This window comes from Protopterus annectens, chromosome 9.part0 (genome assembly GCF_019279795.1).
Source record: "Protopterus annectens isolate FY-2018-M chromosome 9.part0, PAN1.0, whole genome shotgun sequence".
In the NCBI taxonomy this organism is placed as follows: Eukaryota; Metazoa; Chordata; order Ceratodontiformes; family Protopteridae; genus Protopterus; species Protopterus annectens.
The window spans coordinates 1,891,596,958-1,891,616,764 of record NC_056743.1 but is presented as its reverse complement, the minus strand read 5'-3'; the positions used below and the strand labels follow the sequence as shown (position 1 = coordinate 1,891,616,764).

Below are 19,807 nucleotides of genomic sequence, written 5' to 3'. Positions count from 1 at the left end.
AGCACAAAGACAGGGGAGAATCTGTTACATCACAGCAGCACAAAGACAGGGGAGAATCTGTTACATCACAGCAGCACAAAGACAGGGGGAGAATCTGTTACATCACAGCAGCACAAAGACAGGGTGAGAATCTGTTACATCACAGCAGCACAAAGACAGGGGGAGAATCTGTTACATCACAGCAGCACAAAGACAGGGGAGAATCTGTTACATCACAGCAGCACAAAGACAGGGGGAGAATCTGTTACATCACAGCAGCACAAAGAGAGTGAGAATCTGTTACATCACAGCAGCACAAAGACAGGGTGAGAATCTTACATCACAGCAGCACAAAGAGGGTGAGAATCTGTTACATCACAGCAGCACAAAGACAGGGTTAGAATCTGTTACATCACAGCAGCACAAAGAGAGTGAGAATCTGTTACATCACAGCAGCACAAAGACAGGGGAGAATCTGTTACATCACAGCAGCAAAATGACAGGGGGAGAATCTGTTACATCACAGCAGCACAAAGACAGGGGGAGAATTGGTTACATCACAGCAGCACAAAGACAGGGTTAGAATCTGTTACATCACAGCAGCACAAAGACAGGGGGAGAATCTGTTACATCACAGCAGCACAAAGACAGGGGGAGAATCTGTTACATCACAGCAGCACAAAGACAGGGGGAGAATCTGTTACATCACAGCAGCACAAAGACAGGGGGAGAATCTGTTACATCACAGCAGCACAAAGACAGGGGAGAATCTGTTACATCACAGCAGCACAAAGACAGGGTGAGAATCTGTTACATCACAGCAGCACAAAGAGGGGGAGAATCTGTTACATCACAGCAGCACAAAGACAGGGAGAATCTGTTACATCAAAGCAGCACAAATACTGGGGGATAATCTGTTACATCACAGCAGCACAAAGACAATGTGAGAATCTGTTACATCACAGCAGCACAAAGACAGGGGGAGAATCTGCTACATCACAGCAGCACAACGGCAGGGTGCTAATCTGTTACATCACAGCAGCACAAGGACAGAGTGATAATCTGTTACATCACAGCAGCACAAAGACAGGGGGAGAATCTGTTACATCACAGCAGCACAAAGACAGGGTGAGAATCTGTTACATCACAGCAGCAAAAAGACAAAAGGAGAATCGGTTACATCACAGCAACACAAAGACAGGGGGAGAATCTGTTACATCACAGCAGCACAAAGCAGGGGGAGAATCTGTTACATCACAGCAGCACAAAGACAGGGTGAGAATCGGTTACATCACAGCAGCACAAAGACATGGTGATAATCTGTTACATCACAGCAGCACAAAGACAGGGGGAGAATCTGTTACATCACAGCAGCACAAAGACAGGGGGAGAATCTGTTACATCACAGCAGCACAAAGATGGGGAGAATCGGTTACATCACAGCAGCACAAAGACAGGGGGAGAATCGGTTACATCACAGCAGCACAAAGACAGGGGGAGAATCGGTTACATCACAGCAGCACAAATACAGGGTGAGAATCGGTTACATCACAGCAGCACAAAGACAGGGGGAGAATCTGTTACATCACAGCAGCACAAAGACAAAGGGAGAATCTGTTACATCACAGCAACACAAATACAGGGTGAGAATCAGTTACATCACAGCAGTACAAAGCAGGGGGAGAATCGGTTACATCACAGCAGCACAAAGACAGGGTGAGAATCTGTTACATCACAGCAGCACAAAGACAGGGGGAGAATCTGTTACATCACAGCAGCACAAAGACAGGGTGAGAATCTGTTACATCACAACAGCAAAAAGAGCAGGAGAATCTGTTACATCACAGCAGCACAAAGACAGGGGGAATCCATTACATCACAGCAGCACAAAGACAGGGGGAGAATCTGTTACATCACAGCAGCACAAAGACAGGGGGAGAATCTGTTACATCACAGCAGCACAAAGACAGGGGGAGAATCTGTTACATCACAGCAGCAGAAAGACAGGGGGAGAATCTGTTACATCACAGCAGCAGAAAGACAGGGGGAGAATCTGTTACATTACAGCAGCACAAAGACAGGGTGAGAATCTGTTACATCACAGCAGCACAAAGACATGGTGAGAATCTGTTACATCACAGCAGCACAAAGACGGGGAGAACCTGTTACATCACAGCAGCACAAAGACAGGGGGATAATCTGTTACATCACAACAGCACAAAGACAGGGGGAGAATCTGTTACATCACAGCAGCACAAAGACGGGGAGAATCTGTTACATCACAGCAGCACAATGACAGGGGGAGAATCTGTTACATCACAGCAGCACAAAGTCAGGGGGAGAATCTGTTACATCACAGCAGCACAAAGACAGGGGGAGAATCTGTTAGATTACAGCAGCACAAAGACAGGGGGAGAATCTGTTACATCACAGCAGCACAAAGACAGGGGGAGAATCTGTTACATCACAGCAGCACAAAGACAGGGTGAGAATCTGTTACATCACAGCAGCACAAAGACAGGGGGAGAATCTGTTACATCACAGCAGCACAAAGACAGGGGGAATCCATTACATCACAGCAGCACAAAGACAGGGGGAGAATCGGTTACATCACAGCAGCACAAAGACAGGGGGAGAATCTGTTACATCACAGCAGCACAAAGACAGGGGGAGAATCTGTTACATCACAGCAGCACAAAGACAGGGGGAGAATCTGTTACATCACAGCAGTACAAAGACATGGTGAGAATCTGTTACATCACAGCAGCACAAAGATAGGGGGAGAATCTGTTACATCACAGCAACACAAAGACAGGGGGAGAATCTGTTACATCGCAGCAGCAAAAAGACAGGGGGAGAATCGGTTACATCACAGCAGCACAAAGACAGGGGGAGAATCGGTTACATCACAGCAGCACAAAGCCAGGGGGAGAATCAGTTACATCACAGCAGCACAAAGACAAGGGGAGAATCTGTTACAACACAGCAGCAAAAAGACAGGGGGAGAATCTGTTACATCACAGCAGCACAAAGACAGGGGGAGAATCTGTTACATCACAGCAGCACAAAGACAGGGGGAGAATCTGTTACATCACAGCAGCACAAAGACAGGGGGAGAATCTGTTACATCACAGCAGCACAACGACAGGGTGATAATCTGTTACATCACAGCAGCACAAAGACAGGGGGAGAATCTGTTACATCACAGCAGCACAAAGACGGGGAGAATCTGTTACATCACAGCAGCACAAAGACAGGGTGAGAATCTGTTACATCACAGCAGCACAAAGACAGGGTGAGAATCTGTTACATCACAGCAGCACAAAGACAGGGTGAGAATCTGTTACATCACAGCAGCACAAAGACAGGGGGAGAATCTTTTACATCACAGCAGCACAAAGACAGGGGGATAATCTGTTACATCACAGCAGCACAAAGACAGGGGGAGAATCGGTTACATCACTGCAGCAGAAAGACAGGGTGAGAATCTGTTACATCACAGCAGCACAAAGACAGGGGGAGAATCTGTTACATCACAGCAGCAAAAAGACAGTGTGAGAATCTGTTTCATCACAGCAGCACAAAGATAGGTGGAGAATCTGTTACATCACAGCAGCACAAAGAGAGTGAGAATCTGTTACATCACAGCAGCACAAAGACAGGGGAGAATCTGTTACATCACAGCAGCACAAAGACAGGGGGAGAATCTGCTACATCACAGCAGCACAAAGACAGGGGGAGAATCTGTTACATCTTAGCAGCACAAAGACAGGGGGTGAATCTGTTACATCACAGCAGCAAAAAGACAGGGTGAGAATCTGTTACATCACAGCAGCACAAAGACAGGGGGAGAATCTGCTACATCACAGCAGCACAAAGACAGGGGAGAATCTGTTACATCACAGCAGCACAAAGACAGGGGAGAATCTGTTACATCACAGCAGCACAAAGACAGGGGAGAATCTGTTACATCACAGCAGCACAAAGACAGGGGGAGAATCGGTTACATCACAGCAGCACAAATACAGGGTGAGAATCTGTTACATCACAGCAGCACAAAGACAGGGGGAGAATCTGTTACATCACAGCAGCACAAATACAGGGTGAGAATCTGTTACATCACAGCAGCACAAAGACAGGGGAGAATCGGTCACATCACAGCAGCACAAAGAGGGTGAGAATCTGTTACATCACAGCAGCACAAAGACAGGGGGAGAATCTGTTACATCACAGCAGCACAAAGACAGGGGGAGAATCTGTTACATCACAGCAGCACAAAGACAGGGGGATAATCTGTTACATCACAGCAGCACAAAGACAGGGGGAGAATCTGTTACATCACAGCAGCACAAAGACAGGGGGAGAATCTGTTACATCACAGCAGCAAAAAGACAGGGGGAGAATCTGTTACATCACAGCAGCACAAAGACAGGGGGAGAATCTGTTACATCACAGCAGCACAAAGAGAGTGAGAATCTGTTACATCACAGCAGCACAAAGACAGGGGGAGAATCTGTTACATCACAGCAGCACAAAGACAGGGGGAGAATCTGTTACATCACAGCAGCACAAAGACAGGGGGAGAATCTGTTACATCACAGCAGCACAAAGACAGTGTGAGAATCTGTTACATCACAGCAGCACAAAGACTGGGTGAAAATCTATTACATCACAGCAGCACATATCAGTGTCCAGTGGATTCTTCACAAAGCAGTACAGCTGCTCACAGCAGCAATCATATGTATAAGAAACCCAGCAATCCATGGAACATCACAGGGCATTGCACAAACAACAGTTCACCAGAGTACAAGTACATGGGCTGAGATTAGATGCAGGGTTATGTTTTAGGATAGCACACATGGCTAAAGATGGGCAGAGAGGCTTTATTCCCCTAACACCACCTTACTTGTGTGCTAATGCCATCTCTGCGTCTAATCCCAAAACTACACATTACCTTAGGAAAAGACTTTTTCCAGCAGTACCACTACCCCAGAAGCACTCATATACATTTCCATCCCTTCGCATCATCAGCGCATATATACAATACTGTATCTATCCCCTTCCCTAACCATTGCTATAACCTGAACGTGTAAACACTCGCACACTCATTTTTACTCCAATGCAGAAACATGTTCATATATCCAAAAATTTCAACATTAATACAAGTCATACTTATCTTCAAGGTAAGCATGTCAAAAACCAAAAAGGAACACTCAATGTTCCTTCTTCTGAAAACTGCAATCAACAATCCAGTTTTGATAACATAACGCATCAGTAAACTTTGTCATTGAAGAGCACATTTGACAGTGGACTGCAACTATATAAGTAAAGACACACACACACACACACACACACACACACACACACACACACACACACACACACACACACACACACACACATTTCAACCACAGAGGAGCCAGATATATAAAAAAGGACTTTTTCTTCTTGATTCTGCAATATAAAAAGAAAACATATCACTCAGCTTGGCTTTTCATAATGTTATATGCACAGTACCTTTCTATATATGTCCAACGATGTTACTGTACCTCCATTGAGCATTATCAGATAACCTTCCAACTTCTGGTCTTTACACACACACACACACACACACACACACACACACACACACACACACACACACACACACACAAAATTATGGAGATTTGAGAGGTATGACACAGTGACCAATCTAGACACAAACATAATACTATTTACAAATTTTCTCATGTCTATTAATCTAGCTTGTTGCAATACATACATGGGGATTCAGCCCTGTCTAAAAACATGACATTTATAAAATCTGCTTATGTTGTTCATGTTTTATTAAAAACTACTATGTACCTGTTTTGTGTATATACCTGTTTTGATGATTTTTACTTCACTGATGAAATGTCATTTTGTGTATTACATTGTTTGGGGTTAGCAAGCTGTAGTATGTTTTCGGCTAGGTACCTATTAATATGCTGTTTCTTTAACGTCAATGCTGAATATTTGTAATCAATTAATTAAAGCAACTTGCAGAGCTTAGGAAGTATATAAAGTGGTTTTAGCTTATGTTATTTCATTCATGGTCTGAAGAAGCATCTGTGATGTGAAAGTGCTAACCATATTAAAGTTTTTTATATTAATTCTGCCATGTTTCTCCCTCTGATTCATTTTGCTGAAGAAAATGTGTTTGTTGGTGTGAGAGGGAGTTAATTCAGAGTAGCAACACTATTGACTTTCATTGCTTTTGTGATGAAAACTCACTGCATAATGCATAACCCACCAGCAGTAAATATTGTGAATCAAGCTCATCCTACGGCACACACACCAAAAACGATGTAACATTAACAAAAGGGAATTTTTACTGCAGCAATCCTCGTCCAGTTATACATAATCACTCCACTGTCAAATATTTGCTCAGAAAAGAAAAGGACCCTGAGAGTTCAAAAAACAGCTTACACAACTGTGATCACAGTGAGCTAAATTATGTGAAAGTATTCCAGGAGCTATATATTACATTATATGCTGAGAATTTCAGATTGGAAATATACAGTTCATGTGTTATCATTAAAACTAGTTTCATTTACAATCAATAGGAGGCTGGTATATAGATACTATTTAAAGAAACAAGGTATTCCCAACATGGATCACAGCAGAGGTACTACAAGACCACAATGTTGGGTGCTTTTATCCCAGAATCACTACAGAGCTGATACAGAATCACAGAATCATCAATGCATGGCCGCATTGCTATGCGCTCTCATCAAATAATAACTACAGAGACTTTGCAGAGCCATAGCTCTTGGAATTTCCATTGTAGTATGACCAGAAATGTTACTGGACCACAGTGTCACACATCCCCTTACCGGGATCTTTGCACATGTACCTCCTGGTCACAATGCTGGGCACTGCCTTGTCATACTCATTGCAGGTGCCCTGTGACCACAGTACTAGGGACTACTATCCAAGGGTCACTGCCAATATAAATCTATCAATATAAACTTAATTTGATTCTATTCATTTGTGAACCAAACATGCCCACTAGGTTAAAGTGCCTTTTTCCATGAAATGCAGTGAGCCTTCTCACCACAGGCTCACTGATGTGGAGCTTTAGAAAGACAGAATTGCCAGTTCTTATTCTGCTATCACTGCAGTTACTTCAGGGATACAGTGTTTGTCACTCTAACCCCACGATTAATGCAGGTATTGCTGGGCTACAGTGTTGAACTTTGCCATCCAAACATCACTGCAAATAGTACAGAGTCACAGTACTGGAAGTTCATACCCCGGGATCCCTGCAGCTACTGTAGGGACACAGTGCTGGACACTCCTATCCCATGATCACCATAGCTATGGCACAGAAACAGTACTGGCAGTTTGTATTTCAGGAACTCTGCAATTTTTGCTGGGCCCAGATTTATACCTTTCGGCTCCAGAACTGGACTGAAGCTCCAAAGGTGGTGGTGTTTCCATAGTCATAAAGGATGTGCACACCTCCAGACTGGTAGCCCAACATAACGCAGCAGACATACTTCCAGTCTAGCCAACATTGGGTAAGACAATGATTCAGGTCATGGCCTGCTATAGGTCCCTAACCATGTCCCAAGACTTGCACTCCACACTGCTAAGCACCCTGGAGAATATTAGGGTACAACTTAACACTCTCATACTGGGTGACTTCAACTACCTTTCCATTAACTGGGAAAACTACTCATGTACCAATACACTTGCCCAACATTTCCTTGAATTCATTAATTCCAATGCCCTGGACCAGCTCATTCTTACCCCCACTAGAGGTAGCAACATCCTTGACCTGGTCATTACTAACATGGGTGACTGTTGTTCTGTACCAATAGTAAACTCCTCCCTGGTTAGATCCGACCACAAACTAATCACCTTGGAAATCCACCCCCCCAAAGGTAACCACCATGAAAAACTTCTCCATAGCTAACTTTGGGCTCCTAAAAACAGAGGTGGCTAACTTCACGGCACCCATGCAATTGGAGAACAGCTGCATGACTGCTGAATCATACACTAATGCTCTGTACGAACGTGTACACAACTGCATGGATCTCGCCATACCCAATAGAACCAAGACGCTCTTCTCCAAAAAAAGGAAGCCAATCTGGTGGTCCCCTGCCATAAACAAACTCTATAACAGAAGGAGGAAACTGCTAAGAAGTAAGGTGAAGTCCCAAGACTTAAAAAAATGCCTTACCAGCCTCAACAAAAAGTTGAGATCCCTCATCAAATCCTCTAAAGCTAGCTATGAAAACAGAATTGCAGCAGATAGTAAAGACAACCACAAGGCCTTCTATAGTTATGTAAAGAATCTCCACAGCAATACCCAAATTTGCTCTGAGCTACTACACAATGGTACCTCCTATACTGAGCCAACAGATATTGCCAGTATACTGACCTCCAAATGACCAATCACAATACCAGTAGATTGCCAGGCACACAGTATTACTGCTGCACAGGTTAAAACAGCACTGCCCAAGGCCATGAATACAGCTTCTATGGGACCTGACAATATCCCTGGCTGTGATCTACATAAACTACAGAGTGAACTGGCACCTCACCTTTGTGACCTGTTCAGTCACAGCCTCACCTCAGGCTTTATCCCTACCAAATGGTGCACTGCTACAGTCATCCCTCTCCACAAAGGAGGAGTGAATACAGACCCCGGGAACTATCACCCCATTAGACTGATGAGTCTGATATGCAAAGCTATGGAATGCATCATCATGGACCTAATAAACAAGGATATAGGGAATCTCCAAACTCTGGATGACACACAGTTTGGTTTTGTGAAGAGTAGATTATGCCTGCTCAACCTGGTCGACTTCTTTGATTCAATCACCAGAGCTGTGGATGAACGCAAAGTGGTTCATACAGCCTACCTTGATCTGGCCAAGGCTTTTAATACCATTCCCCACTCAGGAATCATAGAAAAACTCACTAAGCTTGGCATCAACCCCTATATCACTAGGTGGGTTGCAAACTGGCTCACAGATAGAACCCACAGTGTGAAAGTAGCTGACTCCAAGTCAGACTGCTGACTAGTCATGAGTGGAGTCCCACAGGGTTCGGTCCTGGTTCCTCTCCTGTTTGGTATCTACTTCTCGGAAGTCCAGGCCAACATGAAGGGACTCTGGCTGACAAAGTTCACAGACAATTGCAAGCTAGAAGCTATTATTAGCTCCCCAAGTGATGCTGACATCCTACAGAATGGCCTCACTGTGACCAACAACTGGTGTCAGAACCACGGCCTTAAGCTCAGTGCCAAAAAAATGTGACGTCATCCCCTTTGGGAAAAACCCAGTTCCTATGAATTACCATGTTGTTGGTAGTCCACTGAACACAGAAGGTGTTATAAGAGATCTGGGAACACAGGTTGACAGCAACCTTTCTTTTGATCACCACATTGTCACTGTGGTCAGAAAGTCCTATGCGGCACATCTCATTACTAAGGGTTTTGCATTAAGGAAGAAAGAGGTCATTGTCTCCCTCTACTCTTCCCTCATTAGGCCAGTCATCGAGTACAATGCCCCATTTGGCATGTACCTCACTAGACACCCGCAACAACTGGAGAGGCTGCAAAAGTACCTCACAAAGAGTATCCTTGGCCTTAAACACTTGTCCTATATGGACAGACTCAAAAAACTCCAACTATTCTGTGTCTTATATCGCCTACTTAGATGCAATCTCTGCTTGACTTACAAAGCCATGTCTAACACAGCTCTGTTAGAAATGCTACATCTAAAGAAATCCCAATCCCTCCACATCACATGCTTCAGAGACCTCAACCTCATTACCATAATTAACAGAACATGCTGGAGGGACAGGTTCATAACCCAGAGACTGCTCATGTTATGGAATAGACTTCCCATACATGTTAAGCAGAGCACCTCGCTGACTCTCTTCAAGAAAAATCTTGATGAGTGGATGGGAAACAGAAAATTCAGCCTGGGGATTACTCCAGTGGCTCTAGTCGACAGAGGCACTGGGAAGTAAGGTTGGGTGGCACTATGCCAGGGTAATTCTATGGCTTGGCTTGTAAAGGCTCCAAGGCTATTAGCCTAGTGCACACCTATGAACCTTTTAACCTATGAATAATTTGAGCACAAAAAGGAAACTGGCTAGGTTTAAAATAATCCTCAAGGGCAGCTAGCTAGTGCTTACTTATGAACCTATAACATATATAGCTTCTTTGAAGGGGAACATGAATGAAAATGGCGTTCTACACCAGAATGCCCATGGATCATATCAGGCAACATCTTTTCCTTACTATATTTTTTAAAGTACTGACTCCTTACTGACTGCATATTGTCACTTAATTTGTTCCCATGTGAGGGTCAGAGCCAAGTTCACTCCCAAGATTTGCAATACCACCATCTTTTTTAATAGAGTGAAAACTGAGTGTTAGGAAGCAGGCTGTGTGGACTTCAAGCAAGACAACCTTAAATGCCTTCCACATACCATCCAGGGAGCTATGTATTGTGCCATTATCCTAGAGAAGATCTCTAGTGACAAATATTCGACTGCCACAAACCAACCACTGGCATGTATTTGTCATGCCTCTCATATCTCCATTCTAATATTATCGCACTTAACCAGTAGGGGTCAGCAGTGCAGCAGGGTTAGTTGCACTGCTCAACCTAGGATAGGCAAGTTAGAGTTCGCCACTCACTAGTGTCCTCCCTTCTTAACCCTTTCAGAGCTGAAGCTGCTAAGTCACTAGATGTTCTAATATACTTGACATGATCTTTCCAAACCTAGCTGCTGCCTTGCACCCCACCACCCATCTCCTCATTCCTGATTAAATATGACCACAGATCAGTTATCTTCCTTGTTAGGGCTAGTGGTACCATCACAAAATCAAATAAGCCCCTCTTTATGGCCTTTTTCCCAGAGCAATATAACTTCAGCTTGTAAAAGGTCTCTGCAAATTTCCCCTCCAACTTGTATCAACATCTAAACAGGTGTACAGAAAGTCAGTACCCATTAAACCTAAATATAATAGTAAATGACATAATAAACCTATCTGAGGGACGTCCCTTATTAATAAATGTTATATTATAGGAAAATAATGACAAGTTATAAGAAATTCTCTTGTTGACTGCATTAGGCTTGCTAGGCTAGTAATGTCTTTTCAGGGGAGCCCTGAGGTGGTATCGATACGACTAGGGGAAATTTGGTCAGGGCATCAGGAAACTTCCCTTACTTGTCATTGTTCCTTTCCAGGGGCAGAAGTGGCCTGGAGAAACAGGGAGGCAGATGGAGAGAGAAGGAAATGATGGAGTGGTGAAAGAAATGAAGGAAAAAACAAATACTGAGACCAGAGAAAGTGTGCAGAATTCTAAGGAAATGTCTCAAAGAAACCTGTTGATGGAAATGACTCAGCAAATGATCGATGTATAATTACAAACCTCAAGTCAAGAGGGTTCTGGGATGATTTACTTCAATGGAAAATTTTCTTAGAGAATATAAAAAAAAGAAAGAGTGTTACCCATGGAATCTTTATGTGATAAATCCATTTAGCAGGAAGTAGAAGAAGATGCATGTACAATTTTAACAGAGATAGAATGAGAGAGTTAGGAGATTTGAAAGCTTAATGTAAAGAAGTACTGGGTATTGCAAAGGTTTATTACAAAAGGGGTTTGTGGACTGGTGGCTGGGACTATGATGTTGTGCTAAAAATAAAAAGAGAAAAAATATACATAACCAGGCTTGATGAATGGGGAGGGGAATAGGGGTCTTGTAAACTGCTGTGTGTGTCTAAGCAGGACATTGATAAGTAACCATAACAAAAGAAATGTGATATTTGTGGGGAAATGGGACGACGCAAAACATACGAAATGAAGTGTTGTAAATGTAACACAATTGGACATTTATGGATGTATTGCAAAAATGAAAATAACAGTAAGAAAAAGAAAGGAAATGAACAAAGAGAAGACATTTATGAAGTCATAGAAACAGGAGAAAAATCGGATGAGAAAATTCCATTGGTCAAAGGGTAAAAGACAAAAAAATAAAGGGATACGTACAAAAGAAAAAAGAAAGGAAATGGATAAAAAAAGAGTGCACACAGCTAAAGACTGGGTTTGGTATAATGGTTAAGGTGTCTGACACATAAACACAAGGTACAGTGTTTATGTCTCATCTTCGGGAAGGAAATGGGTTAGGCTTAGAAAGGCCTATTAAGAAAGCTATCCCAGTAATTAGCTATGAATTTATGACACTATGAATCTAAGGAAATGAAAAATGTAAAGTTTTTTTTCTAATGAGAATAAAATTAAGAATATAGAAAGAAGAATAGGAATTTTGGAGTGGTGTAATAGATGTGATGTAGATATAATTATATTATGCAATGCCTGTGATGTAGATGTAATCATACTAGAAGATACAAGAATTTTAACAAATGAAAAAAAGACTACAAACAGAGAAACTACACGGAGGAAAGATAATCTGGAATTTGGGAAATGAGAAATGTTCTGGATAGCTCTATTCTGTGTAAATGCAGTAACAATATTATATGCAACTTTAGCAAAAATGGGAAGATTAACCACCGTAGATTTAAAAATGGAAAGAACGTGCCTACACAATTATAACACCATATGTTTATACTAACTGTACAGAAAGGGAAAGCTTATTTCATCAAATTTTAGACTATGTACTGATAAATATGCTTATTATAATAACAGGAGACTTTAATTGCATTTTAAGAGGCAATTGTAAAAAGAAAAGAAATAATATAAGAAAAATGTTAGAAGTTATAAGATGTGATAACTTAAAACTTTGGGACAAAAACATGGACCTACAAAAGGGGTATATATAGAACTGAAACAGATTATTTTACAATATCAGAAGGTTTCATTATAAAAGAAGGAGAGGTAGTTGAAGCAGTATTTTCTTATCATCTTGCAATATGGCTAGAGATAAAAGAAACAAGGAATATATAAAATAGGCAAAGGAATAAAGGAATAAAAGGGAAAGCATGTAAAGAAGAAGTTAAGTGATTAGAATAGTTATGGAAAGATCATATTACTATGAAAAATTTTTATAAAAATTAGTCTGAATGGTGGGTGATATTTTAAGAGAAAATATAGAAAATGTTTTCTTTTTACAGTGGCAATATGATGTGAGAAAACTGGAAAAAGAAAACTAAAAATGAACATGTAACAATGCTTTGGAAGATTTAGAACAAGATGATAGAAAGTGCATTGATAAAGAAAAAAGAATTATATGAAATAAATCAAGAAAAAATACAAGAATTGTTATATAAACCAATATATTTTTACAAGAAAAAAGAGACAAAGTATTGATCTACCTAAGCAAATTAGTAAAGGAAGGTGGTAGCGTAATGAGGAAAATAAAAAATGTAAAAGAGGAAATAGAAAGACCACAGGAAAAGACTTAATAGTGTAGAAAAATATGTTCAATAAATATTTAAAGAAAAAAAAGGTAGTGAAAAAACATGGAAAGTAAGAAAGTTAACAGAAAAAAAGAATAAAGAGTTGGAAAAGGAGATTTTTTTAAATGAGCTAGATAAAGTATTAAGACAAGTAAATATAGATTCAGCTGTAGGCCCAGATGGAATTGGGTATAAAATGCATAACAATTTAAGGGATTGGCAAAAAAATATTTGCAAAGATTTTGAATGAATGGTTAAATGAAGGTTTTATGTATAAAGAATTATGTAATGGAATACTTAAATTTATATGGAAGACGGAAGATAGAAGAGAAATGAAAAACTGCAAAGCAGTAGTATTGAATAGTAATGATTATAAGATCTTTATGAAAATAATACAAAAGAGATTTGAAACTAAAACGGGTAATATTATGGAAGGTAGCATATATAGTATAAAGGGGAAGGGCTGTCAACAATTATTAATGATAGAAAAACTGTGGATGATATTATGAAATGAAAAGAAAAAGGAAAATGTATGATAGGCGATCTTAATAAGGCATTTGACACAACTAGACATTAAATATTATGGGTAATAATAAAATAATTTAAGGGACAAACTTGGGAACTTATGTATATCATCATATATTAATAATAAAGTAAAAATACTTGTACATGACTGGTTAAGTCAATGGGTACATATAAATAGTGGTGCAGGACTGGGATGCCCAGTGAGTTGTATACGCTTTGCATTAGTTATGAATCTTATAGTATATGAAATAAATTGCAAAATGAAGGAGGTGGGGTATATAACACCTGAAGAGTTAAGAATTCCAGTCTTGTTAAGATATGTGGATGCTATTATAATAATAGCAAAAAACAAAATTTGGATAAAATATGGAATAATTTGCACAAATGAGTGTTTAGAGATGATAGGGATGGCTTTAAATAAAGAGAAAGGTAAAGGTTTAGGCAATGTTGTAAAGATTGGAGGGCATGTATTTCATAATGAATTACATTTCTGTGCTAGGTATAAAATTTGGGAATGAAGTTGTAAGTAGAATTCAATGGTAAAAACCCCAATAGAAGTAAAAAAGCAAACATGTTTCTTAAGAACATATACATTATTCAGAAAAATGCTTGTTTGATAAATTCAGTACTGATGGGAAAATAGCATATTTAACAAGCGTGTTTATGTTGCCAACAGTATTTGAAAGGGAATTATTGCAGATTTTTTTTCATTTATATGGGGCCTAGATTCAACCCAGTAAAAATATTTTTTATGTAAATAAAGAAGAATGACACTTAGGGTTAATTAACCCAATGGTATATGCTGCTTCATTAAATTTGTACAAAGTGTTAAAGTGGATAAATGAAAAAGATGAGTAATTAATAGTAAAGCTATATAAATACAAGTATGATAACTTTGGGGGTATGGTAAAAAAGAGTGTATAAATGAAGAAATAAAATGTTACCAAGAAAAATAAAAATTGATGATATAGAAAAAGACAGAAAAGTATGGTATAAGAATGTAATGATAAGAGATTACTATGTAAAACCATGGGAAAGTTTAGCAGATGGAAAATTAAAGGCTATAAAAATAAGAAGCAAATGATGTAATGAGAAAATAAAATGTCAAGATTTTTTGTGGAGATTTGTAATAGATAAATTCCTAGTAAAATGAAATATACCATATGAAAAGAAAAGTGATTGAATATGTTTACACTGTCAAAAAGAAGAGACTATGGGACATGATTGTCTAAAAGAAGAAACTACGGGCATGTGTTTTTGAAAAGTAATGGGGAAAACTCTGTAAAGAAGATTTTTTTGGAGATATAAAAGAAATGGATAAAATAAACATGGATATGATTAAATATGGATATTATAACAACAGAAGTAAAGAATATATTAAAAGAGTGGATAAAAAGTTATTTTATGTTACATGGCTTATATGGAATAAGAGTTAATGAAACTATATTTAATGGTAAATGGGTTTTAGCAACAATATTAAGTACAATCAGATGTTGATTATGGAAAAAGGAGTTGGGTCTAATAGGGATGAAAATTTAGTATGATTATATAAGAAGTTATGAAATATGTGTTTGTACATTAAATATTTGCAAATATGTAGATATCTTGTTATTTCTGTATATAAATAAAGGGGCCCTACTCTTTCCAGCAGGTGCTCTGTGACCTTTTACATCCAAAAGAGCAACTACCAGCTCAAGCATATCAGTCCTCAGTTTAATGACTCATTTGAAGGACAGCAGACTCAGAAGTGCAGCACCCCCTATATGCTGCCCTGCAATGTCAGCAATGCATCTACTTGGTGTGGGAATATAATGAACAGCCTTATGCACCAAAGGTGAATGTGCTACCTCTTGTGCCACTGACACTGCACAATTTAATTTAACATTAGGGCTCACACTGGACCTTACCTCTAACCTCATCTCATATGCCACCATTCTCACCTCCGAAAATGATGGAGAAAGACATTTGGCCAACATAGCCTTCTTTCAGTGTGACATCACACATAACTAAATTTGACCAAACTATGTCACTGAAACTGTTTTGACAATACTGTCCTCGATCACCTGTCCAGCTTTACTTTCACAATTTTTACATTCCAAGCTGAAATATTCTGAAAGTTTACATTGACATGTATTGGTGATATTGTCCCAGAAGAAAGTCTTCAGTGGTCTGAGCAGATAAGTCACTGTTAAACTAAGATATGTGGAGCAAACAAATAATGCACATGCCATGATGTAACAGCTTTTATGTATATGCATCATCTTCTTAGTAGAAATGATTCTCTTTACTAAAAGAAAAAGACCATTAGATTTAACAATATTTTAACTGATAAATAAAGAACACATAAGTGGGCAAAAGTAGATTTCTATGTATATTCTCAAGAGAAAAAGAGAGGAAGGAAACAGGAAAAAATAAAACCCTGCACCAGTCTACTCTTACTGTAAAAAAACAAAAAAAAAAAAAAACAAAAAACAAACAAGTATAATCATCATTACTCAAACAAATAAAACCCTGAACCAGTCTATTCTTACTGCAAAAAACAAAACAAACAAGTACAATTATCATTACTCAAACAAATAAAACCCTGCACCAGTCTATCTTACTGCAAACCCCCCCCCCCCAAAAAAAAAAAAAAAAAAAAAAAACAAGTATAATCATCATCATTACTCAGACAAATAAAACCCTGCACTAGTCTACTCTTACTGCAAAAAAAAAAAAAAAACAAAAAAACAAAACAAATACAATCATCATTACTCAAACAAATAAAACCCCGCACCAGTCTACTCTTACTGCAAAAAAACAAAACAAAACAAACAAGTACAATCATCATTACTCAAACAAATAAAACCCTGCACCAGTCTACTCTTACTGCAAAAAAAAAAAAAAAAACCAAACAAGTATAATCATCATTACTCAAACTTTATATATTTTAATAAAACTAAACCACCAAAATGATAATAGAAATGAGGTATTCTGGGGTGGTGGCTAATTCCATAAATGTAACAAAAACTGATTCTTAGCAGCTATTTATTTTTTTAATATTTATGATCTATAAATTACTGACTTCAAGATTTGACTTCTCATATTTATTAGGTACAGCGACTCCAATGACCACTCAGCATTCCCTATTAATCCGGATGAAATCCTAGTACAAGCCTAACAAACACAGAACCATAAGTCCTGCAGTCTACAAATATGCTGGTATTATTTAACAAACAAATAGATAAACCCTTTTTTTTTTGGAGTTCAGTAGGCCCAATGAAATGTTTTCTATAGAATAATTTTATTTAATAGTGATCAGACAGCAAGAGGAGAAGAGGTTCTTATATTTTGGAATGTTAAAGACAGTTGAAGCACAGAGTGTCATGAATGAAGTATGAAGGCTGGATGGGCCCAAGCAGGAAGTCTTACACAATCTGAAAGAGAACAAATGCATTACAGCACATAATAGTAATACAACCAACAAGAAATGCAACACCCCACAGGATAAGAGTCTTGCTGCCAAAGCAAAATATGTAGAGCAGTCCAAACCAAATGAGGCAGCAAAGACAACCACAGGCTTGAAAAATCCCCAGAACTCACTTTATAAAAAGCAAACAAATTTAATTGTGCACAGTAGGTAAGCACTTTCACATTCCGCTTCATCAGACCTTCAAAAGCACATATCCAAGGTCATTACTTAAATACCCACAACTAACAAAGCAATTACAATTAAAGCCAATACTGTTTAAAGAGACAGGTACATATTCAAGCATATTACATTTTGCTATCTAACTATAATTCATCTTACAAAACTAACAGTCAATAAAATTAGCAATTAATGAAGCTGCTAAATACAAAACTAGAAACATATAAACATGAAACTAAAGGTAAAAACAATATAAAATAGCAGCAATTCTAAAATATAACATCATAGTGAGATTAAAATAATCTAAACCCCAAAGGGGCTAAGACACTTTCAGCACTCTAGATCTGAGTACAGGCTTCAATGATACCCTCTCATTAAGGCCTCTCCCTTGGTCAGCTCTAAACCTCAGAATCCACTTCATCTGCCTTTTCTCAGTGCCATTCCTGATGTCACCTCCACGGGCAATGGGAGTGATAGTGTCAATGACCATAAATTTAAAATAATGATCTGGACCTGCAGCCAAAACATGTTTAGCTAAAGCATTATTAGAGGATTGTACCCTGATGGCATATAGATGTTCCCTAATCCTATTCTTGAACATCCTGTTCATCTTACCAACATAGAAAGAGCTGCAGGTTATACAGACCACAAGATAGACCACATTAGAAGTCGTACAACTGGCCAAACAAGAGAACACATACTCACTTGTTTCTATACACTCACAAAAATTACACTGACCACATAGTACAGTACCCAAACTCTCATCATCAATGGATGCATGCTTGTCAAATGGTTGACATAACATTCTTCTGAGGTTCAATTTGTTTTTATATCTGAACCTTGCCTTATCTCCTACAACCTCCCTGATATCAGGATTAGTCAGTAAAATGCCCCAGTGTCTATCAAGAATGTCATAAATCATATTATTGTCTTTAGTAAAAAACATGGGTACTCTAACTTCTGAGCCACCACGCACAGGTGCTTGAGAAAGATGTTCTTCCTGGTAATCAGAAAAATATGGTCTCGCTCATCCTTGCCTCAACAAATCCATCCCTTGCAGTCCCTCATCAATCTCATCATTTTTATAACCTCTCATCGAAAACCTCTCTCTAGGAATGTTCATCTCAACCTCATATCCCATATCTGATGCATTCAAGCATGATACCCGCATCCCCTGACCTCTAACAATGTTCTTAAAAATGTGGTTAGGGTGCATGCTCCATCTATGAAGGTAGGTGTTCCTATGACAACTCTTCTTGTGAACCCCTGTATTAAAACTGCCATCACTCATCCTCTCAACATACAAATCCAAATATTCTATCTTGCTCCTAGAAAAGCTCATAGTAAACCTAAAATAATCCATAAGATTGTTCATCCTGGAGACAAAACTTTCAAGCTGAGCCATATCCCCTACCCACACAAAAAAAATGTCATCCACAAAGCAGCGATAGAATGGAATGAACTTCCTGAAGTCCTCTAATGGAAACAACACATCTTCTTCCCATGATGCCAGGCACATGTTGGCATAGCTATTGGCACGAGATGTGCCCATAGCCACGCCATCAAGTTGCAAGTAAACTTTATCGTCAAAGAGGAAGATATCATTTTCTAACACCACTTCCAGGAAAAGACATATTAGGTCTACCTTCCTTTCATCATAGCCACTGTGTCTAGTGAGATATTATTTAACACACAAAACACCTGGTCCATTCGGGATCACAGTGAAAAGGGACTGAACTTCCAAGGTTATAAAGAAGAAATCATTCAAGTCAGTTGAAAAACCTTTAACAACGTTGTGAAAATCTGAAAGAAAATGCTTAGTGTCTTTCAATACTACTTGATTCAAATCCAATATAGGCCTAATAAATTTCTCTATATAAATGGAAAAGGATTCAGTACACCACCCCATGCCTGACACAATGGGTCTCATTGGGGGGTCCCTACCATCCTTGTGAATCTTAGGGAGTCTTTGAATGGCTGGTATCATAGGATGTTCAACCTCAAAAAATGTGAACATTTTATCAGTAATAATGTGACTCTTCACTAAGTCAGTCAACATGCTATTGATACTAGCCTCAATGGCATAGATCTCTTCTTGGCTGATAACCCTGTAAAACTTGGCATCAGCAAGCATTCTGTCCATAGATCTCTTATAACCTTCCTTGTCCAACACTACCACCATCCCACCCTTGTCGGCAGGTCTAACAACGATTGTAGCATCATTCTGTAATCTCTTCAGAGCACCCAGTTCCTTACGGGTTAAATTAGAC

At 39.2% G+C, this 19,807-nt stretch overlaps 1 protein-coding gene and 1 long non-coding RNA gene across 2 annotated transcripts in view; both read left to right on the top strand.

The window, feature by feature from the left end:
* The window catches only part of LOC122812308, a 5,226-nt gene extending 5,006 nt beyond the window's left edge, over positions 1 to 220 (top strand). The window contains exon 2 of the long non-coding RNA XR_006366385.1: positions 50 to 220. This is a non-coding gene — a long non-coding RNA (uncharacterized LOC122812308). The remainder of the gene's footprint in view (positions 1 to 49) is intronic.
* Positions 1 to 19,807, top strand: part of LOC122812307 (complement C3-like) — a 2,177,376-nt gene that overhangs the window by 766,470 nt on the left and 1,391,099 nt on the right. The gene's annotated exons all lie outside the window — the stretch shown is intronic.